At 43.1% G+C, this 20,877-nt stretch overlaps 1 protein-coding gene and 1 non-coding gene across 2 annotated transcripts in view; both read right to left on the bottom strand.

Moving 5' to 3' along the window:
- Positions 1-20,877, bottom strand: part of BMERB1 (bMERB domain containing 1) — a 140,216-nt gene that overhangs the window by 71,000 nt on the left and 48,339 nt on the right. The gene's annotated exons all lie outside the window — the stretch shown is intronic.
- On the bottom strand, positions 20,743-20,849 carry LOC122702392. The gene has a single exon (XR_006343251.1). It is a non-coding gene; the product is annotated as a U6 spliceosomal RNA (small nuclear RNA).

The following is a 20,877-nucleotide window of genomic DNA, read 5'->3' as shown; positions in this document are numbered from 1 at the left end:
CTGCCTTGTCTGAGGTCAGAAAAGGAGTTAGGGAGAAGGTCTGATCAGCAACAGGGTTAAGAAACAGGCTCTGGAGTCAAGTCGACTTGGGTTTAAGTCTTGGCTCTGCCTCCTTCTAGCTGCTGCCCTTCAACTCTCTCAGCCTCGGTTTCTTTTTTCTTAACTTTATTTATTTTTGGCTGTGCTGGGGCTTCGATGCTGCGCTCGGGCTTTCTCTGGTTGCAGAGAGCAGGGTTCTCGTGGCGGTGGTTTCTCTTGCTGCGGTGCACGGGCTTAGTTGCTCGGAGGCACGTGAGATCTTCCTGCACCAGGAATCAAACCCGCGTGCCCTATGCTGGAAGGCAGATTCTTAACCACTGGACCACCAGAGAAGTCCCAAAGCCTCAGTTTCCTTATCTATAAATTGAGGGTAAGGACACAGCCATGAAATTAAAAGATGCTTGCTCCTTGGAAGAAAAGCTATGACCAACCTAGATGGCATATTAAAAAGCAGAGGCATTACTTTGCCAACAATGGTCCGTCTAGTCAAAGCTGTGGTTTTTCCAGTAGTCGTGTGGATGTGAAAGTTGGACTATAAAGAAAGCCTAGCACTGAAGAATTGATGCTTTTGAACTGTGGTGTTGGAGAAGACTCTTGAGAGTCCCTTGGACTGTAAGGAGATCAAACCAGTCCATTCTAAAGGAAATCAGTCCTGAATATTCATTGGAAGGACTGATGCTGAAGCTGAAACTCCAATCCTTTGGCCACCTGATGTGAAGAACTGACTCACTGGAAAAGGCCCTGATGCTGGGAAAGATTGAAGGTGAGAGGAGAAGGGGATGACAGAGGTTGAGATGGTTAGATGGCATCACCAGCTCGATAGACATGAGTTTGAGTAAGCCCTGGGAGTTGGACGGGGAAGCCTGGCATGCTGCAGTCCATGGGGTCACTAAGAGTCGGACACGACTGAGCGACTGAACTGAACTGAAGGACACAGAATGTGGGAACCTCTGAAGGCTCATTCTGAGAGCTCAGAAACCAAAGGGAAAGCAAGGGTTTTACCTCCTCTCTGCTCCACAGCCTCTGAGCTCTCTGTTGGGACTGAGTTTCTTTACCATCAGCACTACTGACTTGTAGGGCCGGCTCATTCTCAGCCGGGGGCCGTCCTGTCCACTGGAGGATGTTCAGCAGCATCCTTCGCCTCTACACGCTAGAAGCCAGTAGCATCCTCCCACCCACCAAAAGTGTCTTCACATACTTGTGAATGTCGCCACAGGAGACAAACTCACTTCCCTCTCCCCAAAAACTAGTGATGTAGACACATTCTTTCAACAGTGCTCTTGGGAGCACAGATATGAGACCCACATGCTGCTGCTGCTAAGTTGCTTCAGTCATCTCTGATTCCTTGCAACCCCATGGACTGTAGCCCCCCAGGTTCCTCTGTCCATGGGAATGCCCAGGCAAGAATATTGGAGTGGGTTACCATTTCCTTCTCCAGAGGATCTGCCCAACCCAAGGATCAAACCTGCACCTCTTATGTCTCCTGCATTGGCAGGCAGGTTCTTTACCACTAGCGCTAACTGGGAAGCCCAGAGACCCACATGGGTGTGGTTCAAAGTCCATTTCCCAGGACTTCCCTGGTGGTCCAGTAGTTAAGACTCCATGCTTCCAATGCAGAGAGTGCAAGTTTGATCCCTCATCAGGGAACTAAGATTCCACATGCCACATCATGGCTCAGCCAAAAGATTTTTAAAAAAATTCATTTCCCTGGACCTCTCTGGAGTCTACTGAATCAGAATCTCTCTGGAGGAGGCCCCCACAATCTGTATGTCATTAAGGCAATTTCTTCGTTCATTTCTTTGTTTCCTGAAATGAGGAGAGAGCGGTGGAATCCACAGCAAGCAGTCATTATGAAGACTGACTGAGGGGATCCATAGAGCCCGTAGCACAGTGTACTCAATAAATGTTAGCTCTTTCATCACAGAAGCACTGGTCTGGACAAAGAGGAACATGGAGGACTCCAGACTTGGGGGAAGAACAGGAAAAACGTGGGCAGTGATAATGGCCACTGGTTCAAATGCCAGCTGAGAACTGTAACTAATAAGTTACAGGTGACACAAGGGAGACCATGCAAGCCACACAGGGGCCTCGCTCTGCAGATAATCACTTCTCACGTTGACCTCATGCTCAACTGCCTCCCCAGCAAAACAACTCACTGTCAATAAAAGGCAAGAGGTGAAAAAGTGAAAAAAAAAAAAAATCAGTCTAAGTTGTCCATTGCTGCCTTTGAAAATGACCACAAATTTATTGCAAACGTACTGCTTTATCTTTCTGGAGTCAGAGGTTTGACATAAGTCTCACTTGTCCTAGCTTCTAGTGGTCACCGACACTCCTTGGTTAATAGCCACCTCCTCCATTTTCAAAGCCAGCCACGACAGGAGGAGTCCTTTTTACGGGACATCTCTCTGATCCTTCTTAGTTCTTCACATCTCTCTCTGACTCAGTCAAGAAAGGCTCTCTCATCTTAAGGGCTCATGTGATTAGACTGGGTCCACTCTTGTAATCCATTGTAATCTCTTCCTTCTCAAAGTCTGTACCTTAGTTCCACCTGCAACAATAATTCCTGTTTGCTGTATGAGGTAACATATTCATAGGTTCTGAAGATAGGAGTGTAGGCATCTTTTGGGGACCATTATTCAGTAAATCACAGTTTATTTTAAATCTATATAATAGTGGAGACCAGATAAACCAACTGTGGAGAGTCCCAGAGTGGAGTAATCATCATCCTCAGAGGCAAAATCTGTGGTCCGTAGAAAGGGACCTAGTCCCATTGAAGGAAGTAGGGCAACCAAGCAGTAAGACTGCCCTCCTGCTCACTGGGGATCATCCACCCCACCCAGCTCATGCCAGCAGCCATCACACAACAAACACCCTCGGCTGATAGCATGACTCAAGTCGAAATGTCAGTTCTGTCCCTTACTGGCTTGTGACCCTGGACAAGATACTTACATTCTCTGAGATTTTGCTTTTTCACTTGTAAAGTGTGTCTAACTACCCTAGCTTGCAATATTCGTTCATTCCATAATAACTATCTGCAAGGCTGGTAAGCTGGTCATGTCACCTTTCCCCCTGTCAAGGTCCATCATTAGTAAAATGGGGATAATAATATAGATTACTCATTGGCTATGGTGATGGTTGAATGATAGGCTGTGTGCAAGGCTCTTAAGGTGGCACCTGGTACATCATAAGGAGAGCGAGGTTGTCAACGATCACGACTACTATCACCACCAGCATCCCCACCCTCAATCATCATTACCATCATTATCATCTTCTGCATCATCACGATCATCATCATCCCTGCAATCACTACCATCATCATCGCTACCATCACTGCCATCATCCCTACCATCATCACCATCATCATCACCACCATCACCATCAGAAGCAGCACCAACATCAAAAGAGAAACCAGCCAATCTCAGACCAACACCACTGCTGAGGCTGGAGACAGGGAAGGACAGAGATCAGCCCCAGGAGCTCCTGCCCCAACTTTACCCCTCTCCCCAGAACTCCCTTTAATGGGAATGCCCTACCTCTGACACCATCCCATTCCATGCTTACTTAAGGACCACAAGAAGCGCTCTGTCCCACCAGCATCGTCCACAAAACGAGCCCTAGGTCTGGAGGGAAGCGGATGGGAGGTGATATTAAGGTAATGGAAAAAAAAATTTAAGCAACTATTCTAGAATAAGGGCTTCCCTGGTAGCTCAAACGGTAAAGACTCTGCCTGCAATGCAGGAGACCCGGGTTTGATCCCTGGGTTGGGAAGATCCCCTGGAGAAGGAAATGGCAATCCACTCCAGTTTTCTTGCCTGGAGAATCCGATGGACAGAGGAGCCTGGCAGGCAACAGTCCATGGGGTCACGAATATTGTCCTTCAAGAAATCACCTCAGAATGCTTCTAATAATCCTAACATTCCTCAAGCCTTTTAAAACTTTTATTAGACTCTTATATGATGATTCAGTCCTTTCTGGAATAAGGAAAGGGATCAATAAGAAAACTAGTCTTTGATCACTGCTTTCAAATAAATTTATGAGCCATTCCAGAAAAAACAGTTTAACACACCTATATTCACTTTTTCATATTCACAAGATTTGATTACCTACTTTATTTGCACCACCTGGCTCAGAATGACTTTTCCAAAAATGAAACTCCCTCTCCAAGAAAAAAGTTGCTTATCACCATTAAGGGTGCTCACAAGACCTCAACATGGATTGGGATTGTGGTTCCCAAGAGAGGTTTCCATTTGAATAATGTGTATACAGTACTTCCAGAGTGGGGCTTGAAGGAGGGTGACACATGAGTTCTGGCAGTTTATTTAACAATCTGTAATGTCATATTTTCCCTTCTAAGTGACCCTCAATGAGTCACCAAGTGGCTCTGTCATACCCAAGCAGAAGGGCTCAGCTTGGTTCCTGAGGTCCTCTGAGACCCTACCAGAGAACAAAGCATTCTCTTTAACTCAGAGGGAATGTTAAGAATGCTGAATTAAAACCATGGAAATCAATAACCCTATAATAACAATAATGTAACTGTCCAATTAAAACTGCATAAACAACTAATGCTGTTTGGCACTTCTGTAGGTTCATCCTATTATTCAAAGTTCTTTTTTTTTTTTAATGTCCTCCAGCCCTGAAATCTCAGAACAACTTCATGAATATAGACAATTACGAATCTACCCTGAGCTGTGAATCATGCATCTTTTAGTAAGGCTCCCTAACACTTTCAATTTTCAAACCAATTCAGAAGTAAGCGGAGGGCCCAGGTCACGCAAGGGTGGGTAGAGAACCAGATGGTGCCACTTAAAAGCCCGCTTGGTGGGCTGGTATGATTGGAATCTAGAGGAATGTAAATTGAGACTGTCTAAAGTAATATTTCAGTTTTTAAAAATTGCTTAGCCTTAAAATCACGTGGCTCATTTCATCTCTCACTGCCTGGAAACTTAACTGGAGACATAAACTGCTTGGAGAACATAATTTTAACTCAGAAAGTTTGCGAATGAGGGACAGCCTAGGATAAATCCTTATCTGAGTGGTTTGGCTGGGATTCAGGGTGTTCGAGGGTCAAAGAAAACCAGCCAGGGAAGCCTGTTTATGGGCTGTGTGAGAGCATGAGTGGGTCAAGTTCAGTGCTCACCAACAGGGTTGTAAACTGGGAAACCAGAGGGAGAGTCAGATTATGGCAGAAGAAGAAAAGACACAAACACTGAAATGGACTTGCCAGGTTGAAAGTCCAGTAGGAGAGGTAAGATAAAACCCTAAACAGAAAGGCCACAGGCAAAAACATCAGGACCGGAAATACTTAGTTTTTGTTTTGTCTTTTTTATTTTTATGAAAGTTCACACTTTGTCCACATTTCCTTGGTTTTTACCTATTGTCCTCTTTTTTTGTGTTTCAGGATCCCATCCAGCACACCCCATGACATTTAGTCATCATGTCTCCTTAGGTTTCTCTTGGTGGAGACAGTTTCTCAGAGTGTCCTTGTTTGTTTGTTTTTTTTTTCAAAAAAATAATATGTATTTATTTATTTGGCTGCACCAGATCTTCACTGCAGCATGTAGGATCTAGTTCCCTGACCAGGTACCGAACAAGAGACTCTGGAGTGCTAAGTCTTAGCACCTGGCTCACCTTTGGGAAGGAAGTCCCAAAATGTCCTTGCTTTTGATGACGACCTTGACAATTTTAAGGAGTATTCGTCAGGTGTTTTGCTCAATGTCCCTCCACTGGGATCTGCCTGATGTTTCTCTGATGACTGGACTGGGGTTATGGGTTTTTGGAGGAAGATCATAGAGCTAGAGTGCCATTCTCCTTGCCTTCTATCAAGGGCACATACTCTAAAGGTTACTCTCGATCAAGGTCACTCTTGATGCTGACCCTGATCTCATAGCTGAGGTCATGTTTATTAGGTTTCTCCCCCTACCTCTTTCCACACCACCCTCTTTGGAAGGACGTCAATAAGCACAGCCCACATTCACACAAGATGGGGAGTTATGCCCACTTCCTTGAGGGCAGAATATGGTATTATTTTTATAAATAGAAAAAAAATTCCTACATTGGAAGATGAAGAGGATCTCAAGTGGATCACAAACCCAGTGGATCACAAACCCAGAACTTCTTGCATGTCCCAGCCAGAATTGGGGGTGTGGCTAGGGCCAGCAACCCTGCAAGAGATTCAAAATCAGAGCATTTGAGTTCAAGCACCAATGTGGCTTCAAAAAAGCTGAAGATGCCAAAAAACTGGACACAAAAGCTAGCCAAGATTTCAGCCAGTTAAGATTTATTTCATAAGCATGGAGTATTATTCTCCCTGGCATCCCTTTTGAACATGCAAGGCTCAACCCCCGAGAAGGGGGTAATTCTTCTGTGGGACCTTGGGCAAATGACATAGCCTCAAAAGGTCTGGGGGGCTCTTCATATATTCAACATACCTACCCTGGGCCAAACAATGTTCTAGGCTCTAGGCACAGAGATACGCAGCACTCATCCCAGTGTGGAAGATGGGCTGCAAGTAAACAGTCTTTAAGTCAACTGTACTATGTGGAGAGTAAAATGTGGTTATGGGCTGGTAAGCAATTGATGGCGGCTCCTTCAAACAGTGTGGCTGGGGAGGACCTCCTTGAGAAAGTGACATCTGAGCTGACATTAAATGATCAAGAGGAGCTGGCCTGGGAAGACAGAAGGAAAGGATGTTACCATCAGATGGAACAGCAAGTGCAGGAGCCGTGAGATAGGAACAAACTTGACGTTCATGAACAGAGAGAAGGTCAGCGTGGGTGGAACAAAATGAGGATGTGACACGATGGTGAGACAGGAAGGGGCCAGATAATGCAAGGCTGGTGGAAAGCTGGATTTTATTCCCAGTGACTGACCTACAGAAGGATTCTAAGCAGAGGAGAGATGAGATTGCTGTCTTCTGTGAGAGAGGGTGTAAAGGTGGGGAGCAGGCATAGAGGTAGGAAGATCAGCTTCCTGCAACTGCCTCAGAGAGTTGGAGGATTAAATGCAGCATAATGTATGCAAAGTGCTTAATCGAGGGCTCAGTCATGGCAAGAGATCGATAAACACAATAAAATAAAATAAAATGCAATCAATAAGCACACAACTGCAGTTATGCAGATACCAGCTGCTTCTTCCAGCTCAGCCACGGTCGCCTCTGTAGCTCCCACTCTCCGTGGACTTTTGCAGAAGGTGATTCAGCCCTACAGTTGCTGGCTGTCCTGTTCCCACAGATAGGGCTGTCTGATCTGGGGTGCGGCAGATAGGTGGCCGGGAGGTTGAGCATTTGGGGGGCACACACACACACACACACCCAGGCACATAAGATGGAGACTGAAACATTGGGCCAGGCCCCAGGCAGGACTGGAGTGTGTTCTGAGGGTCCTTTGTGAAGGACAGCAGAATATGTCACCCCAAAATACGTCCTTTTCCCATAAGGATTATTTTGAGCTGAAAGCAATTGAGGAAAAAAAAAGGTACAAGAAAAGCTCCCTACCCTCTTCAATTTGCCTAAAAGCAGGATATCAATTTATAATAAAGGTTATAAATTGTATAACATTTATATATATATATATATATATATATATATATATATACATATATATATACCTAGAATACATATACAGAAGGCAACGGCAACCCACTCCAGTATTCTTGCCTGGAGAATCCCAGGGACAGGGGAGCCTGGTGGACTGTCGTCTACGGGGTCGCACAGAGTCGGACACGACTGAAGCGACTTAGCAGCAGCAGCATACCTAGTATGTATAATGGTATATATTATATATACCTTTATAAATTGTATGGAGATAATAAATTTAAATTTATTATAAATTATAATAAAGGTTATATATTTATAGAATTATAAATCTCCCTTCTGTACCAGGAAGGAGAGAAATTAATCAGTGGAAACAACTCTAGATCTTCATCAGCCTGGAGATGTCTCCAGAGGAATCTACACAACAAACTTAAAGACTAACCAATCCTTATCCTCCATTACTTTCCCCCATCTACCTACCTTCCCATTCGAAACTCAAAGTCCCTTTTCTTGTCTTGTCACTTCCCTAAAAATGTATCATTCTTCTGTGAAGATTCTATATCAGCCCGAGTTCTAACCACCCCGATGAGCTACTCATCATTGAGTGCTCCCAGGTACATGTGTGATGGCACATGTTAATAAGCCTGGCTGTTTTTCTGTTTTGTCAGTTTCATTTACAGGGCTGCCACCAGGGAGTCTGAGGTGGACAGAGGAAAACTCTTTTTTTCCCTTTCCAACACTTGTTGGCACCTCCAAATTGGGTGCAAGTAACTGAGGGCCACACACTTGTCTGGCGGAAGAGAAGGAAAAAAGATGCTGAATCTGGACTGGGTTGCTGAGGGCAAAAGAAAAACAAGATCAGAACGAAGTTGTCCCAAGGGATAACCTGGAGGTGATAAATGATATTTGGGGAAAGATAGGAAAAATGAGACTCTGTGGTGTGGAAAGGAGCAGAGGAAACAGTCATCAATACCCCCAAGACTGGAAAACGCCACCATGAGTCACCAAGAGCCCACGTCAGGAAACAGCTATTTTGAGCTTGGTTAGAGAGTGTGGCACTGTCTGCTTTTACTAAGAAGATGAGTGAGTGGCTGAGCCAGGACGTTAGCTATTCATATCACTGCTTCCCCGAAACAGAATCTCAATCAACTGAGCGCTGAGAGTCTAGACCACCTGATTGCACAGAAAATGAAATCTAAAGCATTCAGTAGCTTTGGGTTTGTCAAGCCTAGAAAGTCTGTTCCAGGAGAAGCTGGAACCTGCAGAGAGAATCTGCCAAAGGGAAGGCAGGCATCCCTTTCAGAAGACGGGGTGTGAGGAGCAATTTCCTGCTCCAAGCAGCTCGCCCACCCACTTTGTTCAAGGCATTTCGATTCTAAATGTCACACTGTGATGTCCCCAGTGGGAAGTGGACATTTGTTGATTTTTGCCTCCCAGCACCCAGTCACCTCTCCTTGGTAAGTGGACTCCCATTTTAGTTGGGAATCTGATGCAGGCAACACTCCTGAGTCTTGAGGATTCTTGGGGCTGACCCTGCCTGGGAGGAGCTGGTTCAGATGGACACAAAGCTCCATAACAAAACACAGGTAATTAGGTACCGAGCTTTTGTGTAAACTCTTGGAGGAGGAGAAACTCGGCCTGGTTTCTGCTGGCCATGGACCAATCATCACATGGATCCTGACAGCAAATCTTCACGGAAGGAAGACAAGCCAAGAGATGGAGAGAAACAGAGGAACCCTGGATCAACTTCTCCTGGAGGAACAGAACCTGGTGCATCCTCTTTGCTTAAGCAATTTGAGTTTTCTGTTGCATATAACCAAGATGGTCACACAAATACTCCACATCTTCTAACAGAAATGTACAAGAAGGAGCAGCAGAGGGTGAAAATACTGCTGTGCTAACAGGGCTGTGGATCCAGGGCAGTCCTTGTGTTTCCCCTTGTCCATAGTAAAAAATGCCAACACAACTCTTTCCTAGGTCAGGGGTCGCAAACTACAGCCCAAGGACCAAATTCAGCCCACCACTGTATTTGTACAGCCTGTGAGCTAAGGATGGTTTTTACATTTTTTTAAAATATTGGGGGAAAAAGTCAAAAGAAAACAAATAGTTTGTGACATGTGAAAAGTACACAAAATTCACATTTCAGTGTCCCTAAATAAAGCTTTATTGGAATGAAGCCATTTCCATTTGTTTATGTATTATCTATGGCTGCTTTCACACTACAACAGAGCTGAATGGTTGGAATAGAGACCATCTGGCTTCAAAGACAAAAATATTTACTACTAGCGTGTTACGAGAAGGTTTGCAGACCTCTGTCCTAAAGGATCCTTTAGACAAAAGAGATTCTGTAACTTGCCTTTTATAAACTAGCCAAACTTAAGCAGAGAAACGTGTTCAAAAGATTGGCTTTTCTTGCCAAGTAAAAAAATGAAGAAAAGAATTGCTAATTATTTACAGAAACTTGTTTAGAAGAAACTCCATGTTAAGGTTATAAACCAGAAGTACTATTAAGAACTCAAAAAATCATCCCAAAGGCAAGAGCAATGATACATTCAATTTCAGTAATGATTATTTTCCCATAACTGTGAAAAGTCTATTTCTAGCAACTTCTACTTTTTTTTTTTAATAATCCAAGAACTAATATAAGCCATAACTGAAATGAACTTTAGAGTAAGAAGAACAATAGCTATTATTTATTAAGCCTTTACTATTTGCCAGGCAGAGTCTGAACATTTTACTTACATTCACATGTTTAATGGTCCCAACCACCGTACAGGGTAGATATTATTATTCTACCTATTTGGCAGATGAATAAACTAAGGCACAGAGGCAGGTTGAGTAATTTGCCTACAGTCACACAGCCAGCAAATACTGGGGCCAGGATTCAAACCCCTATAAACTGGTCCCCTAAATCGGACTACACGGTGCGGTAGACTATCTCAGCTTTATTTAAAAACACATTTTAAAATATTAATTTATTTGGCTGCATTGGGTCTTAGTCGCGGCCTGCAGCGTCTCTATTTTCATTGTGAGGGGTCTATTCCTTGTGAGATCCCTCACAGAGCTGGCTCTCTTCTTGCAGAGCACAGGTTCCAGAGCTCAAAGCCTTCAGTAGTTGCAGGGCAGAGGCTTAGTGGCTCTGCAGCATGTGGGATCTTAGTTCCCCAACCGGGAATCAAACCCATGTCCCCTGCATTGCAAGGCAGATTTTTTAACCACTGGACCACCAGAGAAGTCCCAATCTCAGCTTTATTTAAAAGAGATGAGGGGGGATTTCTGGGGCCCTGCAGTGCTTAGGACTCAGTGCTTTCACTGCTGGGGCCCAGGTTCAATCTCTTGACTGGGGAATGGGGAACTAAAATTTCACAAGCTAAATTTACTATTATTTTCTTCAAAAAAAAAAAAAAATAGATGAAGGTAATGAGATTCCACCTGATGAGACAAAATTCATATTTTATGGCAAGACAAGAAAATTTAAACGTAAAATTGTTCTCTGCCCGTTTGGGCCTCCTCCCTACCCTTGAGTATGTGTTGTGTATTTGCACTAATCAGACCTCCTTGGGAAACAAACTCCCTTCTTTATCTTGTAAGGGCCATGATGACCCACGACCTGCTACTCACCGCTCGTGTAGATCTGGATTGTGTAAACCGTCAGTAATGCATCATTTGATGTTTAATTTTCCTAACTGTGCTTTGACCACTAACAGCAGAACATTCCTCAGAGTTTTCTAAAAGACTGTCTCCCAGGTTATCACCCTCAGGTTGGCTCCAGTAGAATTCCCCACCTTTTTCTTAGATTGACTATTGATTACTTTTTCATCAACGCACTACAGTCTGAACTTTAATTAGCAGCACAATGCAGCACACACTTTTCTTTCTTAACTTCTTAGAAGTCCAGCTTTTCTGGAAAATGTCTTTTCTCTGAACCTTCCACTTGGTCATGTTCAGACAACATAAGCCCCGCCCCTCTCCAGTCTCCCACATCTGATTGGCCCAGGTGTGGATATCTGACCCACGTGGACCAATAGGCTCCTTCTGTGAGACTTGAGTACTGAGATGATGATTCCAGCCACAGTCTAACTGCTGTCTTAAAACAGAAGCCTGGTAGGGACTTCCCTGGTGGTCCAGTGGCTAAGACTCCAACCTCCCAATGTAGGGGCCCCAGGTTAGACCCCTGGTCGGGGAACTACATCCCACAGGCCACAACTAAGACCCAGAGCAACCAAATAAATAAATATTAAAACAACAACAACATAAGCTGTTTGCCACAAGTTCCGAAAACCAGAAAAAGCCCCTCTGCAGTGTGAGACAAATGAGAGAGCTATAAAGAGAAACGGAGGTGGAGGAAGGGAGCTCCCTGATTCACAATACATTCTAGTCCCTTCCTGAATTCCAGCACTTCTCCACCCTGGGTTTTGTGAGGCACCCCCGTGATGGTTAATTTTAGTGGCAACTTGAGTGGGCCACTGTGCCCTGATTAAACATTATTTCTGGGTGTGTCTGTGAGGGTGTTTCTGGATGAGATTAGCATTTGAATGGGTGGACTCAGTAAAGTAGATTGCCCTCCCCAGGAGGGCCGGCAGCATTCAGTTCCCGGAAGACCTGAATAGAACAAAGGGCAGAAGCAAAGAGGAGCTCACCTCTTTTTTCCCTGCTTCACTGATTGAGCTGGGAGGTCTCCTCTCACAGTCTCCTGCCCTCTGACTGCTATTCCTATCATCGGCTTCCTGGGTTCTGAAGCTTCCTCCACGCTCAGACTGGTTTTCTTGAGTTCTCCAGCTTGCAGACGGCAGATCATGAGAATTCTCAGCTTCCATAATCACTCGAACCAATTCTTTACAACTCTTTTTTTTAATATATATTTCCTAATGAGTTCCTCTGGAGAATCCTAATGCCAGAAGCCTAACCCAGAATTCCTTAAATAATATTCCCCCTTGGCTAACTGAATGGGTTTCAATTACCTACAACCAAGAGAATCCTCAAACGTACCCCAATGAAGGAAAAAACACTCCACTCTTGCAGTTTTCATATTCTCTGAATCATCAGCATGGGCCTCTGAAATAATGGGTTTGCTGGATTTCTAATTATTTCCTTAGTTGTGCACTAACTAGGCCAGCTCCCAGGAATCACTCACTGGTTTGTAGGCAGAAGGACTGGCTGAAGATGCCTAAAATGCTGTATTGGACGGGCAGGGAGTCAACAAATTGGTTTTGGGCTTCAGTTTTGCTTTTTCTTATTATCTGTGACTTCTTGTTTTCCTCTGAAAAGATGCATTCTTCTCCATCTCCCTCCAATGAAACAGCTTGAAATGGCAGTTTTACCTGGGATGAAGCTGAGGGAGGGAGATAAACAGTGTCTCAGAACCAGTTGCTGAAATGACTCTCATCTTCATCATGCTCACTCAGTCGTGTCCTACTCTTTGTGACCACATGGATTGTAGCCCGCCAGGCTCCTGTGTCCATGGAATTCTCCAGGCAAGGATACTGGAGTGGGCTGCCATTTCCTCCTCCAGGGGATCTTCCTGACCTAGGGATCGAACCCACTTCTCTTTCAGTTTCCTGGACTGGCAGGAGGATTCTTTACCACTGTGCCAAATGACTGGGGTGAAAGTAAAAGGCAGTTGCCTAATTTCCTCATAAGTCACACTTCTGAAGGTAGAAATGGTTTGGAGAAAATCCAAATGCTTCTCTGAGAAGATTAAGCAAGTGAGATAAAAAAGAAAGTGATGGCTTCCCAGGGTGGTAGTAATTGGTATTTGAATGGGTGTGATGATTCCCTTAAAGATGGGCAACAAGAGGACCTGAAGGGCCAGGAGATTTGCTAACTGATGGCAAGGTCAAGATCAAGCCTCTGACCTTGAATTCAGTGGCCTCTGAATTACGTCAGTTCTTTCCCCAGCCAGCATCTGTGTTTTGATTTCCATCTGGGGGACTGGGCATGTGATCCAAAACCTGGCCAACCAAAATATTCCACCACCACCTCTTACCCTCTCTCCTGCCATAGTAATCATTCAGGTCTGGGCAAATTAGTCAAGTTGGAGTCATGAGATTAAAATCAACCCTGAATACTCATTGGAAGGACTGATGCTAAAGCTGAAGCTCTGGTATTTTGGTCATCTGATACCAACAGCCAACTCATTGGAAAAGTCCCTGATGTTGGGAAAGACAGGGCAGAAGGAGAAGAGGGCAAGAGAGGATGAGATGACTGGATGGCATCACTGATGCAATGGACATGAACTTGGGCACACTTCAGGGGATGCTGAGGGAGGCCTAGCCTGCTGCCGTCCATGAGGTTGCAAAGAGTCAGACACGACTGGGCGACTGAACGATAATAACACAGATATTGCTTCTTAGACGTAATGCTGTTGCACAGTTTACAGGCTATGTTGCTGTGTATGCTTAGTCGCTCAGTCATGTCTGACTCGTTGCAACCCTATCGACTGTAGCCCACCAGGCTCCTCTGTCCATGGGGATTCTCCAGGCAAGAACACTGGAGTGTGTTGCCATGTTCTCCTCCAGGGGCTCTTCCCAACCCAGGGATTGAACCCAAGTCTCCTACATTGCAGGCGGGTTCTTTACCGTCTGAGCCACCGGAGAAGCCCTTACAGACTAGGGTATAATGTAAACATAATCTTGATATGCACTGGGAAACCAAAAACTCACTTTATTGCGATCTTCACTTTATTATGGTGGTCTGGAACCCAAACTGCAGTATCTCCAAGGTGTGCCTGTACTTCTAAATCATCTTCCAAAACCATCCACCGCCTGCCATCTCATGACTCGTCTGCAGCCCGTCATCTGAACAATTTGTAGAGCCACCACGGATTCACTTGTAACCCCTGACAATCCACTCTTCACGCAGCAACCAAGGTGAGGGCAATAGGGAGCCATAGAAAGAACACGGGCAGAAAGGGACAGCCTCCTGTTAGGACAAGGATCCCTACTTTGCCCACAGATCATCTTTAACTATGTCTCAGCTGAGACACTGAAGTTATTTTCTGGGTGTTTGTTCTAAGAGTACTCCAGCGGGATTCTGCAGGGGTTGGCAAAGCCGCCCAGGTCACTCAGGATTAACTGCAGGGAATGATGATTTGTCCTTTGCCTGTGTCTTCAAGACTTCAATTCTTTTCCTTGATTTAATTGTTGGCCACATGGCAGGAGGGATCTCAGTTCCCAGACCAGGGATGGATGTGCCCCTTGCAGTGAAAGGCATGGAGGGAGTCTTAACCACTAGATTGCCAGGGAAGTCTCATTCCTTGGATTCTTCAGCAGCTGGGCCAGGCGAACACACTCAGGGCTAAACTTTCCATTCAGTTCAGCCAAAGTATGCTTGGGGCTTCCTTTGGGCAAGGCCACTGCTGGATGTGGGAGGTTTGCAGAATAGACAAGAGAGTGTCCTGGAGTAGAGGGGCTTTGAAGCCCATGGGGGAAGGAGAAACTCATGAGACAAGAGAGGAAAAGCATGTAGAAAAAATATTTCAGTCGTCCAAAAGTAAAAATGGTGAAAGAAGCCAGACACAGAAGCCACACAGTGTATGGCTCCATTCATATGAAATATCGAGAATAGGTAAATCCACAAAGACAGAAAGATTATTCTAGGGGTTGGGGGAGGGGTGGGTGACTGCTGAATGGGTGTGGGTTTCAGGTGACAAAAATGTTTTGGAACTAATTATAGGCAATGGTTGCAGACATTATGAACATACTAAATACCACTGAATAATACATTTTATTTTATTTTTAATTTATTTATTTTAATTGGAGGCTAGTTACAATATTGTAGTGGTTTTTGCCATACATTGCCATACATTCATAATTGACATGAATCAGCCATGGGTGTACATGTGTTCCCCATCCTGAAACCCCCTCCCACCTCCCTCCCCATCCCATCCCTCTGGGTCATCCCAGTGCACCAGCCCTGAGCACCCTGTCTCAGGCATCAAACCTGGACTGGTGATCTATTTCACATATGGTAATATACAGGTTTCAATGTTATTCTCTCAAATCATCCCACCCTCACCTTCTCCCACAGAGTCCAAAAGTCTGTTCTTTACATCTGTGTCTCTTTTTGCTGTCTCGCATATAGGCTCATTGTTACCATCTTTCTAAATTCCATATATATGGCGCTAATATACTGTACTGGTGTTTTTCTTTCTGACTTACTTCACTCTGTATAATAGGCTCCAGTATCATCTACCTCATTAGAACTGATTAAAATGCATTCTTTTTAATAGCTGAGTAATATTCCAGTGTGTATATGTACCACAGCTTTCTTATCCATTCATCTGTCGATGGACATCTAGGTTGCTTCCATGTCCTGGCTATTGTAAACAGTGCTGCAATGAATATTGGGGTGCACGTGTCTTTCTCAATTCTGGTTTCCTCAGTGTGTATGCCCAGCAGTGGGATAAACATTTTTAAACGGTTAATTTTCTGGGACTTCTCTGGTGGTCCAGTGGTTAAGATTCTGTGCTGCCAATGCAAGGGGTGCTGGCTCATCCCCTGGTTGGGGAACTAAGATCTCACAGGCTGAGTGGCACAGTCAAAAGTGTGCCACATCTTAAATAAATCTTAACTTATTTCACACATTTAATAAATATGCTAAATATATAAATTAAATATAAAATTAAATAATTTTATAGTTTATAAATTTATAGTCCATAGTCCATAATTGGACTAGTCCATAATTTAATAAATCAAACCATTAAAATAAATAAATTAAAAAATAAAAACACATCTTAAATAAATAAGATGGTTAATTTTCTGAACCATTTAGCTGTATAGCAGAAATCAACACAACACTGTAAATCACATGTAAAAACACAGATGTAAAAATACATCTTAAATAAATAAGATGGTTAATTTTCTGAACCATTTAGCTGTATAGCGGAAATCAACACAACACTGTAAATCAACCATACTTCAGTTTTTTTATTTTTATTTCTTTTTATACTTCAGTTTTTTTAAATGGCTAATTCAGTTTTTTTAAATGGCTAATTTTATGTGAATTTTATCTCAATTAAAAAAAATCAGGAACATAATTCTAGCCAGAAAGCTATCAAAGACTTCATAGCAGGGGTGGCTTTGGAACTAGACCATGAAGGATGGGTTGGGTCTTGTCCTGCGGAGACTGGGAGGCAGAAGAAGGTGAAGGAGATTTTCGAGGTCTCGTAAAAGGCTACTGCATCACTGTCAGTCAATGTTACATTAGCCCTGCCCACAGATGGGAGGGCCAGGCCCAGAAAGAGGAAGTGACTTGTTTAGGGAGGCACAGGTGGTTAAGTAGCAGACAGCTGGGAATCAAACTCCTTAGTCTGCTCTTAACCCTGCTAAAGTGTCTCTAGAAGAGGGAAGAGCATAGACTCGCAAATAAATTAGAAGAATTTATCAAGGGGTGGGGGGGGGCGGTTAAAACGGGTGAAAGTGGTCAAAAGAACAAACTTCCACTTAGAAAATAAATAAGTCCTGGGGATGCAATGTACAACATAGTGAACATTGCTAATAGCGCTGGATTGCATATGTGAAAGTTGCTAACAGCATAGATCTTACAAGTTCTCACCACAAGGGAAAAAATGTGTAACAGTGTGGTGATAGAAATTAACTAGATTTCTGGTAGTGATCACTTAGCAATCAGTATATACAAATATTGAATCACTGTGTTGTACACCTGAAACTCATATATTTCAGGTGTATCACAATTTTAAAAAAAGACCTTCTATGGTCTTCACAAATGAATAATCAGATGTTAGCCCACTAGGTTATATACTCATGACAACATCCTTTATAACAGTGAAATATTGGCAATGTCAGATGTTCAGCTCTGTGGGGGCTGGTTAAAATTAAGTTATTGAAGAACATTAGTAAGTTGAGGATGCAAACACAGTACAAGGCTAACAAGGCAAGACATGAAAAAATAAATAGGTATTAGTTGCATTGGAAAAAATATATGGAAAACTTATTAGAAAAACATGCATCACACTGTTGATTTTCTTTGAAAGGTAGAAATGTGTATGAGTTTTTCCTACCTATATATGTATGTGAAAGTGAAGTGAAAGTGTTAGTCGCTCAGCCATGTCCAACTCTTTGGGACTCGATGGACTGTAGCCAGCCAGGCTCCTCTGTCTGTGGAATTCTCCAGGCAAGAATACTGGAGTAGGTAGCCATTCCTTTCTCCGGGGGATCTTCCGCACCCAGGGATCAAACCCAGGTGTCCTGCATCGCAGGCAGATTCTTTCCCATCTGAGCCACTAAGGAAGCCCATAAATGCATGCATATATACACATATATATGTGTGCATTTGTTTGTTCAGTTGCTCAGTCTTGTCGGACTCTTTGTGACCCCATGGACTGCAGTACAACAGGCCTCCCTGTCCTTCACCATCTCCTGGAGCTTGTGCAAACTCATGTCCACTGAATCAGTGATGATAATTTTTCCATGTCTATAAAACGAAGAAAATAATTTGAGGACCTCTCTCCTCAATTTGTTATAAATACCAAGTGAGATACTGCATATAAATCTTAAAGCAAAGTATCTGGTATGGGACAAATGCTCAGTAAAATTATTATTATTATTATGTACATGTATTAATTTTGTAACTAGAAATGCAGGCTATTTTTAAAGCCTGCAGAACGTTTTTTGGGGTTTTTTTTTTTTAGTTTTTTCAAAACATAGGGGACTCCTACATCACAGCCCCTGGAAGTTGTCTCCCTTCTCTCCCTGTCAGCGGTATCCTCCTCCAGGTGTGAAACTGGAGGGAGCAGTGAGTCATGGACTGTTTCCTCTGCTGCCCTTGAAATATGGGCTGGCCTCCACCCATGCTGCTCTTCGTGGAAAGTAACCAGCTTCTTTCTCTCTCTTTCTTAAGATTGTGTTAGTTTCAGATGTACAGCAGAGTGATCCATTTATACATATACATATATCCATTCTTTTCCTATATCAGTTATTGTAGGATATTTAGTAGCGTTCCCTGTGCTATACAGTAGGTCTTTGTCGGTTATCTGTTTTACATATTGCACTGTGCATATGTCAATCCCAATTTCCCAATTTATCTCTCTACCCAACCCTTCTCCTTTGGTAACTATAAATTTGCTTTTGAGGTCTATGAATCAGTTTCTACTTTATAAACAAGCTAATTTGTATCATTTTTTTAGATTCCACACATAAGTAATATCATATATTTGTCTTTGATTTACTTCACTTAACTTGATAATGTCTAGGTCCATCTATGTTGCCGCAAGCTGCAAATGGCATTATTTCATTCTTTTTATGGCTGAATAATATTTCATTGTGTATATGTACCACATCTCCTTTATTCATTTCTCTGTTGATAGGCATTTAGGTTGCTTTCCTGTCTTGGCTATTGTAAATAGTGCTGCAATGAACACTACAGTGCATGTATCTTTTCAAATTATGTAAGCAGCTTCTTAACACACCAGGTTCAGCCTTCCCCACCCGGCTCCTCTTCCAGAGGATACCAACCAATCGATAGAGATTGATGAGATTCGAAAACATTTTCTCTCTACTCCCAGCCCTGGCAGCAGGAACAGCATCTCTGCTCACCTCTTGGGGTCCTATTTCAGGCATGCATATCAAGGCTCCCAAGTTAGTCCATATGCTGGGTAGAGACTTTTTCCCTTAGAGACAGAGAAGATGCTGCTTTAGCACTGTCCCACACCTCTGGATGGTCCCTATGATCGGGACCTGAGTTCCTTTTCTCCTTCTCTTAAGACTCGTTCTTACTCAAGATCACTCTGCCCTTGGTGCAGACTGGGGAATTGCAGGTATCTTGCCAAATTAATGGTGATGCATCGTATCCTGCATATCCTGAAAGTCAGAAATGTTTCTGACTTTCACAGATCTGTTTGAGGGTCCTGATGATACTGCATAACTACACAAGCAATACATGAATTAATACTCATTGTAGAAAATTCAAATAATCTAGAACTGTGTTAAGAAAAGCAAAAAGTTTCTCCAGACACCTCTCCTTCAGCCCCACCCCTCTCTCCAGAGGTAACCAACCACTGGGAATGGATACAAATTTTCATTACTAGACACAATGCTCTAATGAAATTCTGTTACAGAGAACTTCATGCATTTGTGCAAATATTTGCATAACACAGATTCCTAAAAGTGAAATACCCAGATTAAAGGTTTGTTCATTTAAGCTATTGCTAAATACTGCCAAAGTGCCTTTCCAAAAGGTCAAATGAATTTCCAAGTTCGGCCTTTCAAGTTGGGGCTGACTTCTTAAGATTTAACAAATAATTGTAGTAGGTGATTGGGGAAAGGTGTTTTAAGTTTGCTTTAATCCCAATGTTTTTCTTCCTTTCAAGAGGCCTCTACAAACAGATTAATATTTATAGAGTGGGCATGCTCTCTATCTCGAACTTCAATGTAAGACAGAAGAGATACCTGTGTGCTTGACCTGAAGGAAAGTGCAGTGAAAAGCACTGCACGGCCTTGACAAAACTACCACCGCCCAAGTGAGAAGCAGGTCGTGGTCCAATCACACTTGATTTCAAAGCACAAACTAATGTTTGTTTCATATAATCTGCAGAGCCATAGGGTAAGTTTCTATTTTTATTTTTATTTTACCGATGAAGTAATTAAGACTGTAAGAAGTTAAGTGACTGCCAAGGTCCCAGTTAGAAAAAGAACAACAACATGAACTCAGATCAGTTCAGTTCAGTTCAGTTCAGTTCAGTCGCTCAGTCATATCTAACTCTTTGTGACCCTTCGACTCTAAAAGCCATGCTCTTAGCCATATACGGACTACTTATCCACCATATTAGATAACCTCAACCTATAACAAGCACTCTTCTCCATCATCAGAAATCCTAATTCAGTAGGTCATGGTATTTGACAAAATGCAACATCATCACTGTTACCAGTAGACCTACAGAATGAGCCACTGCAGTAAGACAAGGAAAAATAAGTATAAGAAATAGAATCAAACAGTATTAATTTTCAGATTCTGTGATTGTCCACACAGAAAATTCAAGAGTATCTATAAACTACTTAAGTTAAAACTTCTGGTTACAAGATTAACATCCAAAATCAGTAAAATTTCTTTTTTTTTTATAACATATTTTATAGTGAAAAAACACAATTTCAGCATTGCGTGTCCAAGGCGTTTCCTTTGGGCTGAAGGCAATCTCTGGACCATGGGAAAAAGAGCAAAATATGGAATGCTTCACAAATTTGCGTGTCATCCTTGTGCAGGGGCCATGCTAATTTTCTCTGTATCGTTCCAATTTTAGTATATGTGCTGCCAAAGCGAGCACCCAAAATCAGTAAAATTTCTACACTACA

This window comes from Cervus elaphus, chromosome 10 (assembly GCF_910594005.1).
Source record: "Cervus elaphus chromosome 10, mCerEla1.1, whole genome shotgun sequence".
Lineage (NCBI taxonomy): Eukaryota > Metazoa > Chordata > Mammalia > Artiodactyla > Cervidae > Cervus > Cervus elaphus.
This window is presented reverse-complemented; position numbering and strand designations above follow the sequence as displayed.